The sequence below is a fragment of the Molossus molossus genome, unplaced genomic scaffold (genome assembly GCF_014108415.1).
Source record: "Molossus molossus isolate mMolMol1 unplaced genomic scaffold, mMolMol1.p scaffold_m16_p_7, whole genome shotgun sequence".
Lineage (NCBI taxonomy): Eukaryota > Metazoa > Chordata > Mammalia > Chiroptera > Molossidae > Molossus > Molossus molossus.
Genome location: NW_023425401.1, coordinates 50448110 through 50465986, shown reverse-complemented (window position 1 = coordinate 50465986; position 17877 = coordinate 50448110).

Here is a 17877-nt window from a genome sequence, read left to right as displayed (position 1 = left end):
CTCAAAGCAGTCGTGGGATGACATACAGGGAAGGTAGAGAAATAAATGAACACAGAAACCAATTTGATTTGGAGTCATCTCATTTTCCTTGCCCCTGCCTTCTAACGCATTCTAGCTTAAAGGTACAGCTTTAAAAGTAGCATCCAAAACTAAATGTGAAATTCCATATGTGCTCTAACCAACACTTTCAGCCTTATTCTCATTAGTTTTTATCTATTTTTGGTTAAAAGAGAGCATGTGATTTGCTTCTAAGTTTTCTTAACTCACTGTTATAGGATCCTAATATTTTATCACATTTATAGGGATTTTTGGTAAATTTCTATGTATATTTATAAACATGGAATAAAAACATTTAGAATTATATCAATGTCTACCATTGTTTCTATAAACAATAAAATTATATTCAAGTTCTACAAGTTATTTTTTAAAACATATGCAAATAAATGCAAACAAAGCCACAGTGACTTCATTTCCTAAGAAAGAGAAGATGACCATGTAGGTGTGAGCAGAGTTCAACCTGCATAGATTATACTCCAAGCAAGAAAAGACTCAGCTTCATAAATGTTTATGTCAGCCTAGCAACATCATTGCACATTAATTTTAAGTCTAGGAACTTTTACAGATTATGATTAAAAAATCTTATTTTTGTTAACCTTGTTTTTCTAGAAATGTAATGGTTATTTACTATAAAATCAAAAGTTAAAAATTAAATTTGATGGGGTTGAAAAGGTGAAATTCTCCTATGAGCCTACATACATTAAAACTTTAAAAATAATCCTTAAAAAGTCACAAAGAAACAAGAAGAAAGAATAGATGGCTATCTCTCTCATAGGAGCAATGAGTTAAGTGTGTTATAAAGTAAAACATGGTTTGGTCTCAATGTAAGTTAACTTTATTTTATTATGGACAATTTATATCCCAGAAGATATGGTTCATGTTGAGACTTTTAAGAGACTTTAAATTTTATTATGCAAAGAAAAGTGGTTTCTATTTATTTTGCAAAAGAAAACAATCCAAATTTTGTTTCCATTATTATAGATATGATACTGAATATGGTTAAAGTACATACTGTGGATTGATTTTGTTATCTTTAGAAAGTGAAATTTGTAGGAGAGAGAGAGATACTAAGATTATGTATATGTAAAAAATAAAACATTAATGTAAAAAGCAGAATCCTCACCCTGGCAAGTGTGGCTCAGTTGGCTGGCATTGCTCCATACATCAAAACATGGCAGGTTCGATTCCCGGTCCAGGCACATGCCCAAGTAGCAGCTTCAATCCCAGTCAGGGAGCTTGTGGGAGGCAGTCGATCAATATTTCTTTCTCACATGGATGTGTGTGTGTGTGTGTGTGTCTCTCTCTCTTTCTCTCTCTCTCTCTCTTTCTCTCTCTCAAATCAATTTTTAAAGAAAGAAAAAGAAAAAGCAGAATCCTCACTTTTCAAGAGTACCAAGAGGGCAGACCTGACTAAAGGTGAAAACTAAAAAAATATATAGATTGCATTTTCCCAAGAATTTGCTGAATTTTAAACATATTAATTGCAAGCTTTTCTCAAAACAATATTGAATTTTAAGCATTCAAATTTATACAGGGAAAACTAAATTTATTTAGAGTAATAAAGAAGAAAACGACACTGTAAAAAATAAATTGCATTACCCTATAGAATGGATCTTTTTTTTTTTTTAAATTCGGGAGGCAGGATATTTTTAATTTTTTTTTTTTCTTGATTGATTTTAGAGACAGGAAGGGAGAAGGAGAGCGAGAAATATCAATGAGAGAGAACATCGATTGGCCTCCTTCTGCATGCCTCCTACCGGGGATCATACCCACAACCCAGGCATATACCCTGACTGGGAATCGAACAGGCAATCTCTTGGTGCATGGGTTGACGCTCAACCACTGAGCCACACCAGCTGGGCTAGAATGGATCTTTAAAGACCTTTATTGAAGAACTTATATTTTGCCACATTTGTAAATATATCTACATAAATCAGTCATAATGCTGCCACAAAAAAAAAAAAAAAGGAAAAAAAACTGTTTCCCTGAGTTAATTTTATCAATGAATGAAATACCAGAATCTTCTATAAATATTTATTATTCTGTCCTTTTAGGTTGTCAGCAACTTAAAGTTTTGAAGGAAAAACAGGTACTTTTTGACATATGGCTTTTATCTTGGCATGATTCCCTTAAAATAAAGTAAAATTTGCTATGTTCAACCTACGGTAAACTTCAGGAAACAGATCCTTATAAGTAGTAGAAATAAATATATTGGCAAAGTGATAGGAAGTATAAATTTGACTAATAGCAATATGTTTGTTGGAGAAAATATATTTATCTACAATCTATCCAGAATTTAAAATCATCTAAATAATATACAAAGAAACTTGGTCTCCCCCTAGAACATCATTTTATGACTTCATCCCCAAAAGTCAGCAGCAAAAATTATGGCATAAGCAACATTTTAATTTCCATGCAAAGTGCAATGTGTTAAGAAAATACTTAATATGGGACTTTAAGCCTCCTAAGAATAACATTTCTGTGAACAATGATGAAAGATGATGGTATTGTTCTCAGTTGTGACATAAAACATTAATTGTTGAAAGCTGGAAATATTAGAAATGGAAGGAAGGAAAGGAGGGAAGGAAGGAAGGAAGGAAGGAAAGAAGGAAGGAAGGAAGGAAGGAAGGAAGGGAGGGAGGGAGGGAGGGGAAAACATGCAAAATCTTAATCTGTGTTTTGGTTTACTAATTGGTGGCCTAAATGTAAAACCATTACTAGTAACATCCACTCACTATTTCCTGAGCATTCACTCTATACCAAGCACTGTTTTAGACCCTGACAATATGTAAGTAAACCTAGCTTTCAAGGATCCTGTTTGCCTTCTCTGTCTTCACTGATTTATATTTTTTCTTCTTTCCTATCTTCTTTTATGTTTATTTACTATTATTATCAATTTATTTTCCCCAGTGTTATAGTCTTTATTATTTTAGTGGTTAGTCTATATCTGTGTTATCCAGTACAGTAGACAGTAGCCAAAGGTGACTATTAATTTAATTTAATTAAAATCAAATAATACTTAAAATAGAATTCTTCAGTCTCACTAGACACATTGTAGCAGAGCTAACAGAACTTTGTGATGAAGTGGGTGAGGGATGAAGAGAAGGGAAGCCATCAGTGAGAATTCTAAGGCCTTTGTCATGAGCACTGCTCCAGGTAGATTTGCTAACTGCTGAGGTGTGAATGTGTGGATAGGGATCAGTAATTGCATTTGGAACATGCTAATGTAAAATGTCTGTCAGACCTCAAAGTGAAGATATCAAGGTGCATTTGGCTAGCCAAGTCTAGTGTTCAAGAGAGAGGTTTGGAATGAAGACTTTAATTTGAAAATTAGCATCATATAGATAATAGTAAAACCTGGGTGGGGAGGGGAGATCACCAGTACAGCTGGCTTAGACAGAGAAGAGGGGATAAAACACTGAGTCCCAGTCAGGGCGGGGAATGCCCGGCCCGAGGGCTGTATAAGGCCTGCAAAATCAGTGCCAGCTAACACCACACACCTCGCCAAATTAGCCTGACCAAATACAGCAGGCTAATTTTTAAGTTGATAAATCTGTATGGTCCTCGGATGATGTTATAAATATCCAAATGGCCATTGGTAGAAAAAAGATTTCCCACCCCTTCAACATGACACCCCCAAATTAAGGTCAGGTAGAAGCTGAGCGTAGAGTGTAGGAGAGTGGTGTCCTGAAAACCAAGAAAGGATGTGTATCAAAGGCATGCACAGGGAGTGGAGGGGATAATCTATTGTAGCAAATACCTTGATACATCAGCTATGAGGAGAACTGGAAATTAACCATTGGATTTAGCAACCTAGCTGTAATTCACAGAAGTAGCTTCTGAGGAAAGTGGGGGGTGGGGGGGGGGTGAAAACTTGATTAGCGTATGTTTAAGAATAAATTTGAGGGGGAGTTTGGAAACAGGGTTTATTTGACTTTTGTAAGATTTTTGCTACAAATGGCATAGTAGGGTAAATGGGAAGAAAAGGAATTTTTCAATCAGAAAAAAAATGGTGATGGGAATGATCCAATTGGGAGGGCGTATTGGTGACATAAAGGGAAAGCACAAAACTCACTGGAGAGAGGTCCTTGCTTAGAGGGGAGGGGAAGATCTGCAAGCTCCTGGAGCAATCTGATAGGCTTATTCTTCTCCAGTAGTGGATATAGTAACAAAGATTATACACAAATAATTGCTGGAGGAGGCTCTTAATGTGACAGAACTCTGTGGAAGTTCTCTTCTGAATGCTTGCTTTCCTCAGTGAGGTAGGAAGTTATTGATTGAGAGTGAGCATAAGAGAAGACATTTTGGGGAAAAGGGTTAAAGAAAAAAGTGGAAGGTAGACATTGTGATGCATGGTATTATTGCCCGGCAATACTGAGAGTTCTTTTATGGTTTAAGGGCACACAGTGGGCCAAGTCCACATGATTGTATGAGTTTTTCCCAGCTTGGGACTGGGACGGAATAGACCATGGTTGTGGCTTTTCCAAAATAGTATGATAAAGAAATATAGATAAGGAAATTAATTTTATATACAATAGAGTACTTATGCTGGTAAAGGGGACAAAGGACCTCATGGAGTTAGGGACAATGAAAAGATGGTAGCATCCAGAACAGTGTTTCTCAGTGTGTGCCTGGGCATCCCTGGGGGTTCTTTAGGAAACTTTCAGGGAGTCCAAACTATTTCCATAATACTACTAAGATGTTACATGCTTTATTCTCTCTAATTCCCTCATACATCTACAATGGAATTTTATAGAAGTTCATGATTTGATACATGAACACATTTAATATGTAAACAGATATGAGACTCCATCTACCTTCTTTTAGCTAGATATTTTTAAAATTTTCTTAATGTAAAACAGTGCTATTTTTCTCTAAATTCATTTTTGCCTGGGAAGTGCAGTAATTTCTCAAATGTGGAAATGTATGCTAGAATATGTATTTATGTTTACATATAATGAGTCTTATCGTTATTTTAAATAAACTAAATTATTTTTTATTTTTAACTTTTACCTTATAATACAATAAAAACACTAGATATCACATACATAAATAAAAGATTTATGGCATCCTCATAATTTGTAAAGTATAAAGTGTTCCTGAAATCAAAAATTTTGAGAACTGATAAATTAGAGTAACGAATTGGGTTAAAATATTGTTGAAGTCATACTAAAACAAAGAATGATCTGGAAAGATAGGAGGTGTTGATAAAAGATTAGAATGCATGAAACTGAGGTTGGGTGGATTAAAGTTATTGAATGCAAGTTCTACGGCTGTACAATCTAATGAAATTTTCAGTGATGATATAAATGGTTTATATCCGGTTGTACAATACAATGGCCACTGGCCACATGTGGCTATTGAGCACTTGAAATGTGGTTGGTAATAATGATAGATAATTTCAATTGTATTTAATTTTAATAAATGTAAGTTAAATATAAATAGCCATATGTGTCTACCATATTGGATACTGCAGTATCACTATGAGAATGTGTGTCTGAAGTAGGTTGGAGGACAAGATTTTTGGAAAAAAAAATTCAGAAAACTGAGAGCTCAGAATGTTGAAAAGATCATCTGTGAATGTATTTCGTGCATCAAAATCATCAAGAATTAACATATGAATCATCAAAATAACAACTATTCATAGAGCTGTTAATATTAGTATGTACCATGCTGATACCTTCACATCTATTTACTCATTTACTCCTCACAATAGTCCTTAGATTTAGTTATAATTATTATCTCCTTTTTACAGATGAGAAAACAGAGATGGTAGGCTGTTAGCTAATGCATCTTGCAAGATAATGCATGATTAAGGCATATTTAAACCCAGGGACCTCAATATCAGAGTTCACTATCTTACTACTTTATACCGATTTTCTTATTTGAGATTACTCATCTTTTAAAGTAGTTCTTTAGCCCTGGCCAGTTTTGCTCAGCAGTTAGAGCATTGGCCTATGGACCAATGAGTTGCAGGTTTGATTCCAGTCAAGGGCACATACCTCAGTTGCAGTTCGTCCCTGGCTCTGGCCGAGGTCGTGTGGGAGGCAACCAGTCGAAGTGTCCCTCTCACTTCAATGTTTTTCTCTCTCTCCCTCCCACTCTATCTGATGATAAATGTAATATATATATATATATATATCTCCTTTGGTGAGGATTAAAATAAGAAAATAAATAAAGTTGTTCTTTAAATATTGCAGGCTGTTGGCCTGGCCAGTTTGGTTCAGCCCTCGGACCAGAGTCACGGGTCCTATTCCAGTCAAGGGCACATACCTCAGATGCAGTTCAGTCCCTGGCCCTGGCCGAGGTTGTGTGGGAGGCACCAATTATGTGTCTCTCTCACATCGATGTTTCCCCCCACCCCAATCTGAAAATAAATGGAAAAATATCCTCAAGTGAGGATTAAAAAAAATATATATATATTTCAGGTTGTTGATTTGACATTAGGTATAACTCTATGCTAATTGCTAAGACAGGAATCCTACAAAAAGGGCTTGTGGTGCAAGCCTAGCAAGACTTGACCAACAGAAAATGTACCATGTAAGTAATTTACAGGTATGGCCTGGCAAATGTAAAATACATTTTGAACTACATCTCTGAAGTGTATTGATGCCAAAATTCAGTTCCCAAGGGATGGTATCAACCTTTCTGGATTTTCTCTCTCTCCCTCAATTTTCCAATTGAGCTAATTAGCCTTGTTGGTTATTTTAACAGTACTGATAACTATAAACACTGAACTTGGTATTTTGGATGATAACAGAAACACCAAACAGACATTTTTCGGGGTACACTGAAGTATCTCCAGGGCAGGGGTGATGTTCCTGTCAGAACATAAGACAGTGCCACATTAGCTTTACCAAATCCTTATCGGCACCGATGATGATAGATTTAGAATGTGGCATTTTCTTATAAACACATTTGAATAATAATAAATTTTAGATGGTCTTTAAACAATCCTGGCAATAAAATAAAATGATACTAGAGTTAAAAGAAGATTTAATCTCCTTTTTATTAAGGTATTAGTTAACCAAGAAAAAAGTAAACATGAGTTACTTTAAAGGTAATGTTTTATTTACTTTACTTTTATTCCTATCTTTTATGAGGATTTAACATCTAAGGCTAGTTGAATCAGAGAGGAAGGAGACTTGGAGAAAGCATGCCACACAACACATGGGCTGCCTTCATGGAATTAGGCCACAATCTAATAAACAGCAAATAGATAGAATTCATTACACAGAAGATAGTACTGATATTGAGAATAGTATTCTTGAAAGTTAAAATCAGTGACTGAGGCTAACATTAGGAATTCATAACTATTGGTTAAGTACCTGTAACATCCTGGCCACCACCCCAATCAGTGGGGATCCAGAGGTGAACAACCCAGACATCATCTTGCTCATTCAAGTCACATGTATCGTTAGAAAGTTAAAGGAATCTGAAATAGCCAAACCACAGTGAAGTCCAAAATATTTTATAGTGAAGAATAGTTATGAAAATAAATATCACACAAATACCACTCTATAAGTTTTTTGAAGAAATTAGTTTATAGGAGAAATTTGTCAAGAGAAATGTAAAATATATATAGTAAAAAGCCCTAATAATATTCTTTTTATTTTCAGTGTCTCTAGTGTAAGATCAGAGGTCATTATACCTCTCTGGGTCGTTTGTTTCTCCATCTCTCAAGTTATCATAGTGAGTCATCTCAGTTAACAGTCCTCGAAGGTGCAATGGTCCATGCTCACTCTACAAATATCTATGAAAAATTTATTACCAGCATAGTTTGGTGCTGCTGCAGGTTTGGCAAGTTTTATTGCTACAATATATTTAATATGAATATCAATAAATAGAACAGATATTATTATCTATTTTTAAAAGAGTTGTTTCCAGCTATGATATTTATTTAGAAGTAATCATTCTAGCCTGTGGCTATCTAAATGTCTCTATTTCCTTAAGTTGTCAGACTAGTTATATGAAACTCCTCTGGTTACTAAAACAAATGATGCACCACTTTTCTTCTTTGTCAGGGCAATATACTTGTTTAGTTTTTTTGCTAATATATAGCTTGATGAAAAATTATGTATGTATTTCACTCAACAAACATATACTCGGTACTCGGATATAGAGCTAAAGTTAAACTCCTGAGGAACACAAAAGCATATAGAAATGATTCCTGTGATTCCTGTGATCAGTAATATGACCATACTGTATAGTGTAATAAATATAATAAAATATAACTAATGAGCATCATAATGGATAGGAAATAAAATACATTTAATCATCAATTTTTTTTTATCCTCATCCAAGGACATTTTTCCATTCAGATAGAGTGGGAGGGAGAAAGAGGAAGAGAGAGAGAGAGAAACATCGACGTGAAAGAGACACATTGAGGAGCTGCCTCCCACACAACCCAACCAGGGCCAGGGACAAACTGCAACTGAGGTACATGCCCTTAGCAGGAACCGAACCCGGGTCTCTCTGGACCACAGTCCGGCACTCTAACCACTGAGAAAACCAGCCAGGGCTCATTATCAATTTTTGTAAGTAGAAAATTGGTTTGTTTGCTATAAATTTTAGATACATCAATTATGCTCTATTTCTGTACATTTTGTTGTGACTAATTCCTGATATACACTCAGCCCATACTTGGCTTAGTTCATTATTGTTTTAGAACTCTATTATTAAAATAATATTGTATTGCTGTAAATTAGAATGGTTTCCTTTGGCCATTTAGGGCTTGCCTTCTTATTTGGAAGTTTCCTATATACACGTGTGTGTGCATGTGTGTCTGTGTGCGTGTGTGCACTGTGTACGTGTACCTATATTGTATGAGTATTGGGAACCTTGGCATTCAAACCCAGAAGAGGTGGTTTTGTTAAGAGGGCATTTATTTTTTTAACTCAGCTTCTGATCTAAGATCAGCCTAAGATCTTCTTGTTGTATAATCTGATGACCTCTTCTCAATAGGAAAGCTTACGTAGGACAGTGACATCCTGTCTTGTGACAGTAGGTAAAAATAAAAAAGCCTTAGGCATTTCCAAGTTATGATGCCATTCACCGTTCTACATCTCTCTAACTGTTCAGAATAGCTGTGCTGTCAAACCTTAGCCTCACAGACAATCAAGAAAAGGAAGAAAAGTTCTGACTACCAACACTTCCCCATGATCTAAAATTTATGAAGATTATCACCTTTTTTGTATTTTAATGAACATGTGGCAACTTTAAAGTTGTGACATTTTACCTTAGTTTTATTTTATGACAATTACATCTTTTTAAAAAAAAATTTTTTTTTAAATCCTCACCCAAGGACATTTTTTCATTTCTTGTTCAGCTAGAGTGTGAGGGGGAGAGAGAAGAGAGAGAGAGAGTGAGAAACATCGACGTCAAAGGGACACATCGAGTGGCTGCCACCGGCACGACCCAACCAGGGCCGTGGACAAACTGTAACTGAGGTACATGCCCTTAGTGGGAACCGAACCCGGGTCTCTCTGGACCTCAGGTCAACGCTTGAACCGCTGTACCAAACCGGCCAGGGCACATCTTATTATTAAAAGACAGTTACTAATTAGTGATCTATTTAAAATTATATGTGGGGCCTTGGCCAGTTTGGCTCAGTGGTTGGAGCATTGGCCCTCAGACCAAAGAGTCACCGGTTTGATTCCGGCCAAGAGCCTGTACCTCAGTTGTGGTTCATCCCTGGCCCTGGGCAGGGTCGTGCAGGAGGCAACGAGTCAACGTGTCCTTCTCACGTCAAGGTTTCTCTCTCTCTCTCCCTCTCTCCCACTCTATCTGAAGATAAATGGAAAAATACCTTTAGGTGAGGATAAAAATAAATAAATAAATAAATAAATAAATAAATAAATAAATAAATAAAATTATATGTGGGTCGAGGTCTTTTTGGAAAAGAAAACAGTAAATACATCTATCTTTTTGTGCATGAAGCTTCTTGTATCTTTTCTCTGTTTTAGGATTTAGTTTATTTAGCTCTTTATTCCCCAGTAGTAAAAGAAAAAAATGTTATCCTCATATTGAAGCATTTCTCTGTAATAGTAAGATAAGTTTTTTTCTATATATTTGGACATTTTCCACATGCAACATACACTGAATCTGTTTCTGTATAACTTCAAATATTTTATTACTTTCTTTGTACTTGTGTTTGACATTTCATTTATTATTTTTATAGACAAAATATGTTAACTTCTGCCTTTTATACTTCACAAACACTTAAAACATGTATGGGGTGTGGCAAAGAAGGTTTATATTTCTTTGTATGGAAAATAATACAATAATAAATAAATAATAATACAAGGGTAAACTGTGTTTTGCATACTCACAACTGTAAACCTACTTTGCCTCACCCTGTAGATTAGATAGATAGATGACAGATAGATAGATAGATGATAGATAGATAGATAGATAGATAGATAGATAATAGATAGATAGATAGATAGATGATAGATAGATAGATAGATAGATAGATAGATAGATAGATAGATAGATAGATAGATAGATGATAGATAGATGATAGAAAATCTTACATCAGTAATACATACTATGTTATATTAATGTTACTGATGCTATTACTTTGAAGAGTTTTGTTCTTTACAAGTAACACTTCTGAAGGGTTTGAGGACTGAAAGAGATTTAGACTTCCATAAAACAAATCTAGAGATTATAAATGTCAACAAAAATCAAATAGAGAAATAATCTTTCCTATTAAATAACAACAGTCATAGACTTTAGGACAATGCTTGGGATATGCAGTGGTTGGTATTACTTTCATTATATCTTGTTGAGACTATGAGGTTCTTGATCTACTTTACTGATTCTTTGTGATCAATTTCCCCTTCTCTGAGGATGAGACAGCTCAGTGGGCAGACGGTAGAATACAGTGGACTGGCCAAAGTACTGAAAACTCTCTCCAGGTCAGAGCTAAACATCAAGTGGAATTTCTCCCAGCACTGTAAGTCTTAATCTTCAGTAAATTCTTAATACCATTTTGTAAATCAAATTTTATTTTCCTAAACCTTACTTTATGAAAAGAAGTCAGCTAGTCACATGACTTCAACTACCTGGTATTCACTGTGCTGACTGACCCTGAATTTGGACGGTGCTTGTGACTACCAAATGTGATAGTGTTCTAGGAACAGCCTTTTAATGTTTACTTATTTTCTTGTGGATAAGAAGCTGCAGTTACAATAAACTGTCTTACATACCAAGCAGCTGTGTAGAAGAGTTGCCAACCAGATAACAGGCCAGAATATCAGATAAATATCTGATGACTGTTTCATTTTATTTTAAATAGGGTTTCTAAAAAAATTATTTTTATAGTAAAATCTACAAAGAAATTACATGTTTTACTAAAAGGAAATCCTGAATTAAATATTCTGTTCTCTTTATTGTCTGATATAAGTGTTGCCAATATGGGTCAGATGATTGTGCCAAAATGCCAAGATTTGTTGTGGTGTTGCCTAACAAGTATCACAAACCCAGAACAACGCAACTCAGATCAACATGAACCTTAATGTATTCGTTGTCAGTGCTTCATACTTCGGGTCTGCTTAATGTCAAAGTCACTGATAGCAATTTGAAGTTTAAGTTGTGAGTTTAGGATAAAATCAGAAAAATCATTGAAAATATTGCAAACTAGTTTAGAGTAAAGGTTCCTATAAAGTGGGAGAGTTACACTGAAGAGGGAAATTCCTGATGTCACAGAACAGAAATAGCCTCGAGGAACATTAGTTTTTACTGTCCCTGTGTTTTCTTGACCTATTCCCCTGAGTGGCTAAATTCACAATCATCATTAGAGTCTTCAGAGCAAGTTGCCATTTTCCATCTCAGTCTGGGTTTGTGGAGGCCACTGAAGAGGAATCTCACTTGGGGCTTAAGAGAATTTCAACTTTAAGAAAGAATGAGATGTTTCAAACAATGCATTATTTTCTTACTCTATAATTTTGATATTCTGTTTCCCCTGTAGGTTCCCCAAAGTCAGAGATTTGCAGTATAAAATTTACATTTTACTTCCAGCACTAACGTGATCTGTAACAAGCTTCTAATGTATACTTTGTTGGAAAAAAACAAATATATTACATTATTATTCTTTTATTTATTTATTTTTAAATATATCTTTATTGTTGAAAGTATTACATGTATTCCCCGTTTTTCCCCCCATTGATCTCCACCTGGCTCCTTCCTCCCCCTCTAGGCCTTCACTGACCTATTGTCTGTGTCCACTGGTTATGCATCTTTGCATATAAATTTTTTGGTTAATTTCTTCCTGTCCCCCCTCTCCCCTTCTCTCTGAGATCCATCAGTCTGTATCATGTTTGCATGTCTCCAGATCTAATTTGTTCATCAGTTTATATTGTTGATTAGATTCTACATATAAGTGAGATCATGATTTATCCCTGGGATGCAAGACTGGTACAACATTTGCAAATCAATAAATGTGATGCATCACACAAACAAAATGAAAGATAAAAATTATATGATCAGGCCTGGCTGGTTTTGCTCAGTGGTTAGAGCACTGGCTTATAGACTGAAGGGTCACAGGTATGATTCCCGGTCAGGGGCATGTATCTTGGTTGTAGGTTCGATCCCTGGCCCCAGTTGAGGTTGTGCAAGAAGCAACCAGTCGATGTGTCTCTCTCACATGAATGGCTGGCTGTCTCTCTCTCTCTCTCTCTCTTTCTCTCTACCCCCCTCCCTTTCTTCCACTTTATTTCAAAATTAATGGGAAAATATCTTCAGGTGAGGATTAACAAAAGGAAAAAAAAATCATATGATCATATCAATTGATGCAGAAAAAGCATTGGCACAATCCAGCACCGGTTTCTGATAATAATTCTCAGCAAAGTGGATATAGAGGGATCATACCTCGAGGTAATAAAGGCCACATATAACAAACCTGCAACCAACATCATACTCAATGGGCAAAAATTAAAAGTGTTTCCCTTAAAATTAGGAACAACACAGGGATGTCCACTTTTACCACTCTTACTGAAAATAGTACTGGAAGTCTTAGCCACAGTGATCAGAAAAAAATAAAAAATAAAAGTTATCCAAATTGGAAAGGAGGAAATAAAACTGTCATTATTTGCAGATGACATAATATTGTACATAGAAAACCCTAAAGACTCCACCAAAAAATTACTACTTTTAATAAATAAATTCAGGGGATGGGGAGGAGGGTGACAATGGGGTAAAAAAGGAGAAACATCTGTAACAAAAATAAAATTAAAAATTAAAAAAATAAAAATAAAATAAAAAAGAATAATAATAAATGAATCAACAAACTAGCAGGATACAAAATTAACATCCAGAATTCAATGGCATTCTTATACACCAATAATGAACTCTCAGAAAAAGAAAGTAAAAAAAAATCCCATTTACCATTGCAACAAAAAGAAAATTTAAGACACCTAGGAATAAATTTAACCAAGGGGGTAAAAGAGCTGTACTCAGAAAACTACAGGACATTGAAAAAAAGAAATAGAGGAAGACTAAAAATGTGGAAGCACGTACCTTGTTCATGAATTGGAAGAATTAACATCATTAAAATATCCATACTACCCAAAGCAAATTATAGATTTAGCACAATCCCTATTAAAATACCAATAGCATACCTGGTCAGTGTGGCTCAGTGGATTGAACATAGTCCCATGGGCCGAGAAGTCCTGATTGGATTCACATGCCCAGGTTGCAGGCTTGATCCCCAGTAGGGGGAGAACAGGAGGCAGCTGATTGATGCATCTCTCTCACATGGATGTTTCTATCTCTCTCTCCCTTCCTGTCTCTCTAAAAAATCAGTAAAAACATACTTTAAAAAATACCAATGGCATATTTCACAGATCTAAAACAAATACCTCAAAAATTTAAATTACATTATTTTTTATTCTTCCCTTATTTAATTTCACTAATAATTATCATGTATACATTATAAAATTTAATAATCTAATTTTAATTGAAAATACACTTTATATGATTTTATATTATATGACTATGGTATATTAATGGTATATTGCATTGTACTGTAAAATATACATTATAATTGACATATTTTTTTATTTAATTAATTAACTTATTTTTGTTTCAGATGTTTCTCCTTTTTCCTCCACTGAGTACCCCCTCCCTCTCCCTCCCTGCCCTATCCCCAGCTTTGTTGTCCTTGTCCATTGTTCATGCATACATGCATATAAGTTCTGTGGTTTATCTCTCCCCCACCACCCCCTCTTCTGGGGATTGTCAGTCTGTACCCCATTTCTACGTCTCTGGGACTACTACATTCCTCAGACTGTTATGTTCATTATATTCCACAAATAAGTGAGATCATATGATACTTGTCTTTCTCTGTTTGGCTTGTTTTGCTTAGGATAATACTTTCCAGGTCCCTCCATGTCATCTCAAAGGATAAGAGATCTTTCTTTCTTACAGCTGCATAGTACTCCATTGTGTATAAGTACCACCGCTTTTTTATCCATTCGTCTACTGATGGACATTTGAGCTGTTTCCAGATCTTAGCTATTGTAAATAGTGCTGCTACAAACATGGGGGTACATACATTCTTTCTGATTGGTGTTTTCAGGCTACTTAGGGTATATTCCTAAAAGTGGGATCACTGGGTCAAATGGCAGTTCAATTTTTAATTTTTTGAGGTAACACCATAATGTTTTCCATAGTGGCCGCACCAGTCTGCATTCCCACCAGCAGTGCACTAGGATCCCCTTTTCTCCACACCCTTGCCAACACTTGTTGTTTGATGATTTGTTGATGGTGGCCATTCTGACAGGTGTGAGGTGATACCTCATTGTTGCTTTAATTTGCATCTCTCTGATGATGAGTGATGTTGAACATTTCTTCATATGTCTCTTAGCCATTGGTATGTCCTGTTTGGAGAAGTGTCTATTCAGGTTTTCTGCCCATTTTTAGGCCACAATGGTTAATGGGATTGTTTTCATAGTTTCTCTTTCTGTGAGTTCATCATTGGTGTATAAGAAGGCCATCGATTTCTTGATGTTAATTTTGTATCCTGCTACTTTTCCAAATTTATTTAGTAAGTCTAGTAAATTTTTGATGGAGTCTTTGGAGTTTTTTATGTATAGTATCATGTCATCTGTGAATAATGAGAGTTTCACTTCCTCCTCTCCAATTTGGATACGTTTGCTTTTTTCTTCCTGTCTGATTGCTGTGGCTAAGATTTCCAGTACCATGTTAAATAAGAGCGGAGAAAGTGGGCATCCTTGCCTTGTTCCTGTTCTTAAGGGAAATGCTTTTAATTTTTGCCCATTGAGTATGATGTTGGTTGTAGGTCTTTCATATATGGCCTTTATTATGTCGAGATATGATCCCTCTATCCCCACTTTGCTGAGTGTTTTTATCAGAAATGGATGCTGGATTTTGATGAAGGCTTTTTCGGCATCTATTGATATGATCATGTGGTTTGTATTCTTCATTTTATTTATGTGCTGTATCACATTTATTGATTTGTGAATACTGTAGCAGCCTTGCATCCCTGGGATGAATCCCACTTGGTCATGGTGAATAATTTTTTTGATGTTTTGCTGGATCAGATTTGCTAGTATTTTGTTCAGGATTTTGGCATCTATGTTCATCAGAGATATTGGCCTGTAGTTTTCTTTCTTTGTAATGTTTTTTTTTCTGGCTTTGGAATTAGAATTATACTAGCCTCATAAAACGAGCTTGGAAGTCTTCCTTGATTTTGAATTTTTTGAAATAGTTTGAGGAGAATGGGTGTTAGTTCTTTTTTGAATGTTTGGTAAAACTCCCCCGTGAAGCCATCCGGGCCTGGGCTTTTGTTTGCTGGGAGAGTCTTGATTACATCCTCAATTTCCTTAGTTGTTATTGGTCTGTTCAAGTTTTCTATCTCTTCCCAGTCCAGTTTTGGGAGACTATGTGTTTCTAGAAACTTGTCCATTTTGCTTAGATCGTCAAATTTGGTGCCATATAATTGTTCATAATAGTTGTTAATGATCTTTTGTATTTCTGTGGTGTCAGTTGTTACTTCTCCTGTTTCACTTCTGATTTTGTGTATTTGGGTTCTCTCTCTTTGTTTCTTGGTGAGTCTAGCTAAGGGTCCATCAATCTTGTTTATCTTTTTGAAAAACCAGCTCTTTGTTTCATTGATCCTTTGAATTGTTTTTTTGGACTCTATGTCATTTATTTCTGCTCTGATCCTTCTACTTGCTTTGGGGTTTTCTTTTCATTTGCTTTATAGTTCTTTAAGTTGTGATGTTAGATAGTCTATTAGAGATTTTTCTTGTTTCTTGAGGTAGGCCTGTAGTGCTATGAACTTCCCTCTCAGACCTGCTTTCGCTGCATCCCATAGATTTTGTGTTTTTGTGTGTTCATTTTTATTGGTTTTCAGGAAGTTTTTTATTTCTTCCTTGATGTCCTCGTCAACCCATTCGTTGTTTAATAACATGCTATTTAGCCTACATGTGTTCAAATGTTTTTGCATGCTCTTCTTGTAATTGATTTCTAGTTTCATGCCATTGTGATCTGAGAAGATGCTTGATATGATTTCAATCTTCTTGAACTTGTAGAGACTTAGTTTGTGCCCTAACATGTGGTCTATCTTTGAGAATGTCCCATGTACACTTGAGAAAAATGTGAATTCTGTAGTTTTGGTGTGTAGTTCTCTGTAGATATCTATGAAATCCATTTGGTCTAGTGGTTCATTTAGAGTCACTGTTTCCTTGCTAATTTTTTGTCTAGAGGATCTATCCAGTGATGTCAGCAGGGTGTTGAAGTCCCCTGCTATGATTATATTGCTATCAATTTCTTTTTTGACATCTTCCAGAAGATTTTTAGTATATTTCAATGCTCCTATATTGGTTGCATATATGTTTATCAAGGTTATATCTTCCTGTTGGATAGATCCTTTCACTATTATGTAGTGGCATTTTTTGTCTCTAGTTATGGCCTTCATTTTGAAATCTATTTTATCAGATATGAGTATTGCTACCCCAGCTTTTTTTTCCTTTCCGTTTGCTTGGAAGATTTTTTTCCATCCCTTCACTTTCAACGTAGGTGAGTCTTTTGTTTTGAGATGGGTCTCTTGTAAACAACATATATGTGAGTCATGGTTTCTTATCCAATCAGCTACTCTGTGTCTTTTTTATTGGAGCATTCAATCCATTTACATATAGGTGATTATTGATATGTACTTATTTATTGCCATTTTTGTTTAGTGTGGTTATATTTTTCTTTATATTTCTTCTACTAATTACAGCAGTCCTTTTAACATTTTTTGCAGTGCTGGTTTGGTGCTAATATATTTCCCTTAGCCTTTTTTTTTTTTTTTGGTCTGGGAAGCTCTTTATTTGACCTTCTGTTTTGAATGATAGCCTTGCCGGGTAGAGTAGTGTCGGATTCAGATCCTTGTTTTTCATGACCTTGATTACTTTGTGTTGTTCCCTTCTGGCCTGTAGTGTTTCTGTTGTGAAATCAGCTGAGAGCCTCATGGGGTTTCCTTTGTAGGTAGCCTGTTGCTTATCTCTTGCTGCCTTTAGGATTCTCTCTTTGTCTTTAGTTTTTGGCATTTTGATTACTGTGTGTCTTGGTGTGGGCCTGTTTGGGATTTTCTTACTTGGGGCTCTCTGTGCTTCTTGAACTTGCATGCCTCTTTCTTCACCAAATTAGGGACGTTTCCTTTCACTATTTCTTCAAATACATTCTCTAATCCTTGCTCATTTTCTTCTTCTTCAGGGACTCCTATGATGTGAATATTATTCCATTACAAGTTGTCCCACAGTTCTCTTAAGCTGTCTTCCTGTTTTTTAATTGTTTTTTTTCCTTTTGGTT